Raw genomic sequence first — 9,419 nt, 5'->3', positions numbered from 1 at the left:
TCAAAGTGGTGACAAGCGGCTCCATGTTGAAGACCTCCGGCGCGGATCCATCCTCTTCTTGCGACGTCCTAAGTCCGAATGAAGGTTCCTTTAAGGGACGTCATCCAAGATGGTGTCCCTCGAATTCTGATTGGCTGATAGGATTCTATCAGCCAATCGGAATTAAGGTAGGAAGATCAGCCAATCAGATTGAGCTCGCATTCTATTGGCTGATCGGAACAGCCAATAGAATGCGAGCTCAATCTGATTGGCTGATCGGATCAGCCAATCGGATTGAACTTGAATCTGATTGGCTGATTCCATCAGCCAATCAGAATTTTCCTAACTTAATTCCGATTGGCTGATAGAATCCTATCAGCCAATCGGAATTCGAGGGACGCCATCTTGGATGACGTCCCTTAAAGGAACCTTCATTCGGACTTAGGACGTCGCAAGAAGAGGATGGATCCGCGCCAGAGGTCTTCAACATGGAGCCGCTTGTCACCGCTTTGAAGAAGATGGTTGCCGGTCTGGATCTACTCTTCTGCCCGGATAGGAGGAAGACTTTGGAGCCTCTTCTGGACCTCTTCAGCCGCCGCTTGATAGAAGACTTCAGCCGGATTATGGATCGCCAGCCCCCGCTTGGGCTTGGATGAAGACGGAGGCTTGGATGAAGACTTCGGAGGATGGATCGGTGAACCTGGCATGGTGAAGATAAGGTAGGAAGATCTTCAGGGGCTTAGTGTTAGGTTTATTTAAGGGGGGTTTGGGTTAGATTAGGGGTATGTGGGTGGTGGGTTGTAATTTTGGGGGGGGTATTGTATGTTTTTTTTACAGGCAAAAGAGCTGAATTATTTGGGGCATGCCCCGCAAATGGCCCTTTTCAGGGCTGGTAAGGTAAAAGAGCTTTGAACTTTTTTAATTTAGAATAGGGTAGGGCATTTTTTTATTTTGGGGGTCTTTGTTATTTTATTAGGAAGCTTAGAGTAGGTGTAATTAGTTTAAAATTGTTGTAATATTTTTCTGTTTGTAAATATTTTTTTATTTTTTGTAACTTAGTTCTTTTTTATTTTTTGTACTTTAGTTAGCTTATTTAATTGTAGTTATTTGTAGGTATTGTATTTAATTAATTTATTGATAGTGTAGTGTTAGGTTTAATTGTAACTTAGGTTAGGATTTATTTTACAGGTAATTTTGTAATTATTTTAACTATTTTAGCTATTAAATAGTTCTTAACTATTTAATAGCTATTGTACCTGGTTAAAATAAATACAAAGTTGCCTGTAAAATAAATATAAATCCTAAAATAGCTACAATATAATTGTTCGTTATATTGTAGCTATATTAGGGTTTATTTTACAGGTAAGTATTTAGCTTTACATAGGAATAATTTATTTAATAAGAGGTAATTTATTTCGTTAGATTTAAATTATATTTAATTTAGGGGGGTGTTAGTGTTAGGGTTAGACTTAGCTTTAGGGGTTAATCCATTTATTAGAGTAGCTGCGAGATCCGGTCGGCAGTTTAGGGGTTAATAATTAAAGTTAGGTGTCGGCGATGTTAGGGAGGGCAGATTAGGGGTTAATACTATTTCTTATAGGGTTATTGAGGTGGGAGTGAGGCGGATTAGGGGTTAATAACTTTATTATAGTAGCGGTGAGGTGCGGTCGGCAGATTAGGGGTTAATTATTGTAGGTAGGTGGAGGCGACGTTGGGTGCGGCAGATTAGGGGTTAATAAATATAATATAGGGGTCGGCTGTGTTAGGGGCAGCAGATTAGGGGTACATAGGGATAATGTAGGTTGCGGCGGTGTACGGAGCGTCAGATTAGGGGTTAAAAAAAATATGCAGGTGTCAGCGATAGCGGGGGCGGCAGATTAGGGGTTAATAAATATTATGTAGGGGTCGGCGGTGTTAGGGGCAGCAGATTAGGGGTACATAGGGATAACGTAGGTGGCGGCGGTTTGCGGACGGCAGATTAGGGGTTAAAAAATTTAATTAGTGTGGCGGCGATGTGGGGGTACCTCGGTTTAGGGGTACATAGGTAGTTTATGGGTGTTAGTGTACTTTAGAGCACAGTAGTTAAGAGCTTTATAAACCGGCGTTAGCGCAGAAAGCTCTTAACTACTGACTTTTTTTTTGCGGCTGGAGTTTTGTCGCTAGATTTCTAACGCTCACTTCAGCCACGACTCTAAATACCGGCGTTAGAAAGATCCCATTGAAAAGATAGGATACGCAAATGGCGTAGGGGGATCTGCGGTATGGAAAAGTCGCGGCTGCAAAGTGAGCGTTAGACCCTTTCCTGACTGACTCCAAATACCAGAGGGCGGTAAAAACCAGCGTTAGGAGCCTCTAACGCTGGTTTTGACGGCTACCGCCCAACTCTAAATCTAGGCCACAGTGAATATAAAATGTCTACACACCCCTGTTAAAATTTCAGGTTTCTGTGATGTAAAAAAATGAGACAAAGATAAATCATTTCAGAACCTTTTCCACCTTTAATGTGACCTATAAACTGTACAACTCAATTGAAAAACAAACTGAAATGCTTTAGGTAGAGGGAAGAAAAAATATAAAAATAAAATAACATGGTTGCATAAGTGTGCACACCCTTAAACTAATACTTTGTTGAAGAACCTTTTGATTTTATTACAGCACTCAGTCTTTTTGGGTATGAGTCTATCAGCATGGAACATTTTGACTTGGAAAGATTTGCCCACTCTTCTTTGCAAAAACACTCCAAATCTGTTAGATTGCGAGGGCATCTCCTGTGCACAGCCCTCTTCAGATCACCCCACAGATTTTCAAGCAGATTCAGGTCTGGGCTCTGGCTGGGCCATTCAAAAACTTTAATCTTCTTCTGGTGAAGCCATTCCTTTGTTGATTTGAATGTATGCTTTGGGTCGTTGTCATGCTGAAAGATAAAGTTCCTCTTCATGTTCAGTTTTCTAGCAGAAGCCTGAAGGTTTTGTGCCAATATTGACTGGTATTTGGAACTGTTCATAATTCCCTCTAGCTTAACTAAGGCCCCAGTTCCAGCTAAAGAAAAACAGCCCCAAAGCATGATGCTGCCACCACCATGCTTCACTGTGGGTATGGTGTTCTTTTGGTGATGTGCAGTGTTGTTTTTGCGCCAAACATATCTTTTGGAATTATGGCCAAAAAGTTCAACCTTGGTTTCATCAGACCATAACACCTTTTTCCACATGCTTTTGGGAGACTTCAGATGTGTTTTTGCAAAATGTAGCCTGGCTTGGATGTTTTTCTTCGTAAGAAAAGGCTTTTGCCTTGCCACTCTACCCCATAGCCCAGACATATGAAGAATACATGAGATTGTTGTCACATGTACCACATAGCCAGTACTTGCCAGATATTCCTGCAGCTCCTTTAATGTTGCTGTAGGACTCTTGGTAGCCTCCCAGACCAGTTTTCTTCTCGTCTTTTCATCAATTTTGGAGGGAGGTCTAGTTCTTGGTAATGTCACTGTTGTGCTATATTTTCTCCACTTGATGATGACTGTCTTCACTGTGTTCCATGGTATATCTAATGCCTTGGAAATTCTTTTGTACCCTTCTCCTGACTGATACCTTTAAACAATGAGATCCTTCTGATGCTTTGGAAGCTGTCTGTGGACCATGGCTTTTTCTGTGGGATGCGACTAAGAAAATTTCAGGAAAGACCAACTAGAGCAGCTAAACTTTATTTGGGGTTAATCAGAGGCACTTTAAATGATGGCAGATGTATGCTGAAACCTATTTAACATGATTTTGAATGTGATTGCTTAATTCTGAACACAGCTACATCCCCACATTATTTTAGATTTTTTTGATTTCTTCCCTCCACCTAAAAGATTTCAGTTTGTTTTTCAATTGAGTTGTACAGTTTATAGGTCACATTAAAGGTGGAAAAAGTTCTGAAATGATTTATCTTTGTCTCATTTTTTTACATCACAGAAACCTGACATTTTAACAGGGGTGTGTAGACTTTTTATATCCACTGTATATGGCACGGTTTATCTTGTTATAACCGCATTTATTACAATAACTGACAAATATTCTACTAAATTCAAAGAGATGTACCCTTATATTTGGTGATTTCCCCAAAATGTAGCTACACCTACTTATACATATAACTTCCAATAGTATAATAATCGATTTACTTATTTTTTGTGATTATTTGGAAGTTGGATATATCCACCTTTAAAATGTTTTGCGGTTGCCCCAAATTTAATTACATCTATCAAAACATATAAATCCTAATAGTATATTACTCGGTTTAGTTACACTTTTGTGACCATTTGGAATTTGATTTTACCTATCTTTAATTATTTTTATACCTTACCTATAACGTTCAAGTATATAATTTTATTATTAAGTATACCATAATAAAAATAAAATGAGGTCCTCACAAATAGCTAAATATAACCTCCAAAATAACAGTAGACCTATCGCTAAATGCCTGATATATTTAGGAAACCCAAAAGGGGTTTCATAAATTGATGGAGAGTTAAACACTTGCTGGCATACTATTTAAATACAGCTCCTCTCAAAAATACATATTCTCCTTTAAGATATTGGAAACTGTTACTTTATGTACATAACTATATTAAGTACTGTTGAAACTTTTCAATGTTGGTATTTTTCTTTTGTTGTATGTATCACAGTACACTGTTATCTATGTTTTCCATGTGGTCTTAAATAAAAAAAAAAAAAAATTATACCTAATCCCTATGAAAATAAAAAGCCCCCGCAAAATAAAAACACCCCCTAATCTAATTCTAAACTACCAATAGCCCTTAAATGGGACCTTTGTAGGGCATTGCCCTAAGTAAAACAGCTCTTTTCCTTAAAAAATACTAAGTCCCCCCTCAAACAGTAAACCCCCCCCCACCCACCAAAACCCCCAAAATAAAAAACCTAACACTAAAAAAAACTAAACTACCCATTGCCCCTAAAGGGACAATTGTATGGGCATTGCCCCTAAAAGGGCATTCAGCTCTTTTACTGCCCTTAAAAAGGCATTCAGCTCTTATAAAGGGCCATGATACCCAAATGTTGAAACACTTGAAAGTGATGCAGCATAGCTGTAAAAAGCTGACTATAAAATATCACCTGAACATATCTATGTAAAAAATAAAGATATTTTACCTCAAAAATTCCTCAGTAGCCACATCCCATTGTAAAATACTTCTAAGCAGCAAATCAGTATGTCTGTCCCGGGACAGGCAAAGGAGCAAGCTTCGTGCACTCTCATCTTATTTCCCTATTCAGTTTAAGGAAGTTTACTATGAAATCTCATGCGAGTTAAGTGAAATCTCATGAGATCACTGTAAAAGAGTTCATGACCTCAGCACTGTTGATGCTGATTGGCTGCTGTTCATTTCTTCATTGTTTACCTGCAACTGGGCAGCAGCTGAAGTATAACTTTTTACACAGAACTTACTCTGGAGAGCTAAGGAAACTGTGAGGTAAAATATCTTCCTTTTTTACATAGAGATGCTCAGGTGATATTTTCCTGTCAGCTTTAAGTGATATGAGCATATGAATTTCGGCCACCGCTTTGCTTAGAATAACACAGAGCACACATGGGGGCATATTTAACAATGTGCGAGCAGACATGATACGAAGTAGCGTATAATGTCCGCTGCACATCGCTAAATGCTGACAGCATACGCTGTCGGCATTTATCATTGTACTAGCAGTTCTTGTGAACTGCTGGTGCAATGCTGCCCCCTGCAGATTTGTGGCTGCTAGCAGGGGGTGTCAATCAACCCGATCAAATTTGATCGTGTTGATTTTTGTCCACCGCCTCAAAACAGGCGGACAAGTTATGGAGCAGTGGTCTTTAGACCGCTGCTTCATAACTTCTTGATAACTTCTGTTTCTGGCAAGCCTTCAGGCTTGATCATGGTCTGATGGAGTTTGTTGTAATGTTATGGCATACACTATGGGCCAGATTATTTTTCTTGTTTTCCGGTATTTAAGTAGAAAGGGCTCCAAAGTGTATATAAATATACTGTATATGTATAAAATGTATATACATGTGTATACATGTGTTTATATATATACATATATCATCAATACACATGTGTGTGTATATATATATATATATATATATATATATATATATATATATATATATACAACACACAGAGAAAGTCCAGCACTCACTTTCAAGCTCTCAGCTAAGATTTAAAAGCAAAAATGGAAAGGGACAAGCCCAGATACCACGTCAAGGTCCTTTCCAATACTTGGGACCCTAAAACAGCCACACACTGCAAGCTCTCTGTGTGTTGTATTAATTTGTTTTGTAATTTTCCCTATGGTTCTTGCACCCAGACCTGTCTGGGGTAAACTGCCTGTGACTCTGGGGACAGCACAGCTTCCTGTGAGTGCCCCTGAGCACCCAGGGCTGAGCATGTTGCAGGGTCATGGGATGTGTACCCGGTCCGGTATGAGAGTGCAGTCCCCTTCCGTGTTTTGTATATGTCTAGGGTGATTACATAAGCCTGTGCACCCTTCCCTTTTTCCCAGTTTGTTTGGATTTTAAAGCTTGCATTGTGTGGCTGTTTTTTTTGGTTCCCAGGTATTGGAAAGGACCTTAACGTGGTACCTGGGCTTGTCACATTTGGCCAGATGCGGTAACTAACCTTTCCATTTTTGCTTTTAAATCTTAGCTGAGAGCTTGTAAGTAAGTACTGGACTTTCTCTGTGTGTTGTATTCATTTGTTTTGTAATTTTCCCTATGGTTCTTGCACCCAGACCTGACTAGGGTTAACTGCCTGTGACTCTGGGGACAGCACAGCTTCCTGTGAGTTCCCGTGAGCACCCAGGCCTGAGCATGTTGCAGGGTCATGGGATGTGTACCCGGTCCGGTATGAGAGTGCATTCCCCTTCCGTGTTTTGTATATATATATATATATATATATATATACACACACATATACATTATAGCCCTTTTCATTTGAACACCTTTTTAACCCTCATAAAACATTTTTAAAAATATTTATTTGATTATTTTTGATCAGAAAGGGTATATATTAGTGTAGCACTTTATTTAAATGTTTTAATGTTGTGAGAACCCAACGCTTTCTATTTTAGTTTGCGCTCAAGCAAACACATTTAGGTTCAACTTGTAATACTCATGCAAGTTAGTGCGGTCAAGTTATTGGTTATCACGACCCATGCTAAAAATGAAACACCACTTGTGGTCCGGCCCTTTGTGTTTTGGGTATTTTAATTTTTTTGGTTGTGACAATATAATTATTGCATAATTCATCATTTAAAATCCTTTATTATTTATTTTATGGAAACGTGTATTATTGATTTGGAGTTTGACAAGTTAAGCTATTTGATATCTTGTACCTTCCATAATGATTATGTTAAGCAATTATAGATTACTGTCTTGTGAGTATTACAGGTTTGATTTTTGCTAAAGGCACTTTTTTCTTTTTTAGTCAGGTATCAGAGCTTATACTGAAATTGTCTAAACTTCAAAAAGCACCTTTATGTCGGGTTATAGTAGATAAGTATTAGAATACAAAAAAAGAGAGAGAAGGTAGGAACTCAATAAGTAACTACACACAAGACAGGGATTACAGCACATTTTATTAGTCAATAATTATCGTAGACCTACCAACATAAGTGGTTAAATACAGTGCCTCTCAAATCATGGATACACATCATGAGAATAAATCTACAAATGTATAGTATGGACAAATGAACCATTAATAAAAATATAAATCGTACTCAGAGAAGGGTTGTTCAGATACCTAAAACACAAAAAGAATAATAAAGTGAAGCACAAAAATAACAAAGCAACACCTCCACTAGAGGGTGGCTTCGCATCCCAAGTAAAAAATGGCCACTATAGTGATCCTTGAGGATCTATGCTTGTCATATTAAATGCTCAAAAAAAAAACAAAATTGCATAAACCACAATAAAAATATATTATTTATAGTAGATAAGTCTTTGCTTTAAATGTCTTTAACATTAATAACATTTTAATATTTTGCAAAGTTACCAACTTTTTGCCATTGTTAAAAACTGTATTCCAGTCTCTGCAAAACACTTACGTTAGAATTAATTTCTCCTCCAGGTATACTATACCAATTATTTCAAAACACCTGTATTTTATTCCCTCAGATTAAGGCAGAGTTTACATAGTTGGTAAAAATCCTTTTTTGAGGCCATGCGCTAATTGTTTTGCTAACTGCGCACAAAGTGAAACATTTGTGCGGCCGCATTTGCCCGCATATTACAGGTTGAAAGTAAAACTATAGTGAAAAGACTCAGGCATGCTATGTTCAGGGCTTCGGATATCGTAACTGCTCTAACTTCTTCTCCCCATAGACTTCCATGGGGTGTGCTACAAAAAAAAAACTATTAGTTATACATAAACATATATGTACGTTGGAGCCCTTTCCAGTCAAACACCTTGCCATATACCAGAACTTTTAAAAAATGTATTAATATTAAAATGATATTTTTTTTTATTAAAAAGTGTATATATGAGTGTAATACTATATTTTAATATTTTTTATGTTTATTTACCTCAGGTTTCACATCGCTCTAAATATTCTAGCACAGTTTCTTCTTTCGCTCGAGCGTAAGATATAACTTTCAACTGGTAATACCAGCACTAATTATGGCGGTTGCAATATCCTCTGAAATTATAGGTTGTGCTAGAGCAATATTGGCAGCACTAACCCTTTTCTGGTAAATGGGATTTACCATGGACTTGTAATATCAAGTTGCATTTTAACATTAGTGCAGTCTTGCGATATTGCTTAAGACCCGCACTATCATTAGTGTGCCACTTGTAATCTGACCTTTAATGCCTAACATCCCTTGGCAGCACACATAGTAGATTTTTTCTCGCTTAGCATTTCTTAAATATTAGCCACTTTACTATTATCAGATACCATTTAGAGGAATAGGGACCAATAAATAAATTATTATTGTGTTTATTCTATAAAAATGATCATTTAAACCCTTTCTGAACTTATCCTAAAACTAACGTCTCACAAAAAGAGATGCTAAAGCAAGAATCTGGAACAAAATTGCATGAAAAAAAATTGTCAAAAATATCACAAACATTGTGTTTTTTTTTAAGAGTTCCTGTTAAAAAAAATAATAATTTACATATTTAAAATTAACCACACTGGGCTGTATGAAAAGAGAGAAGGTTAGCACTCCCCTTGAAAAAGATGGAAGAGGTCCTAGTGGCCTTTACAGCAGGTGGGGCTAGATTATGAGTGGAACGCTAATTATTGTTCGTGCTCGCGCATTATCTTTGTTCGACTTTGGACTTTTTTGGGCATCAGATACCGCGCATAATACAAGTTGAAAGTAAAAGGTTTTCGCTAGTGGGATAACCCAAAGCACGCTAAAAGTTGAGGTTACAATATCATGATTACTTTAGGGTATTCCAACATAGA

General features: G+C 37.7%; 1 pseudogene; it reads left to right on the top strand.

Annotated features, from left to right (window-relative positions):
* Positions 1–9,144: 9,144 nt before the first annotated feature.
* Positions 9,145–9,256, top strand: LOC128654804 (uncharacterized; annotated as a pseudogene).
* The last annotated feature ends 163 nt before the right edge of the window (positions 9,257–9,419 follow it).

This window comes from Bombina bombina, chromosome 3, assembly GCF_027579735.1.
Source record: "Bombina bombina isolate aBomBom1 chromosome 3, aBomBom1.pri, whole genome shotgun sequence".
Taxonomy (NCBI): domain Eukaryota; kingdom Metazoa; phylum Chordata; class Amphibia; order Anura; family Bombinatoridae; genus Bombina; species Bombina bombina.
The sequence above is the reverse complement of the archived record's forward strand: the minus strand, read 5'-3'. Positions and strand labels throughout refer to the sequence as shown.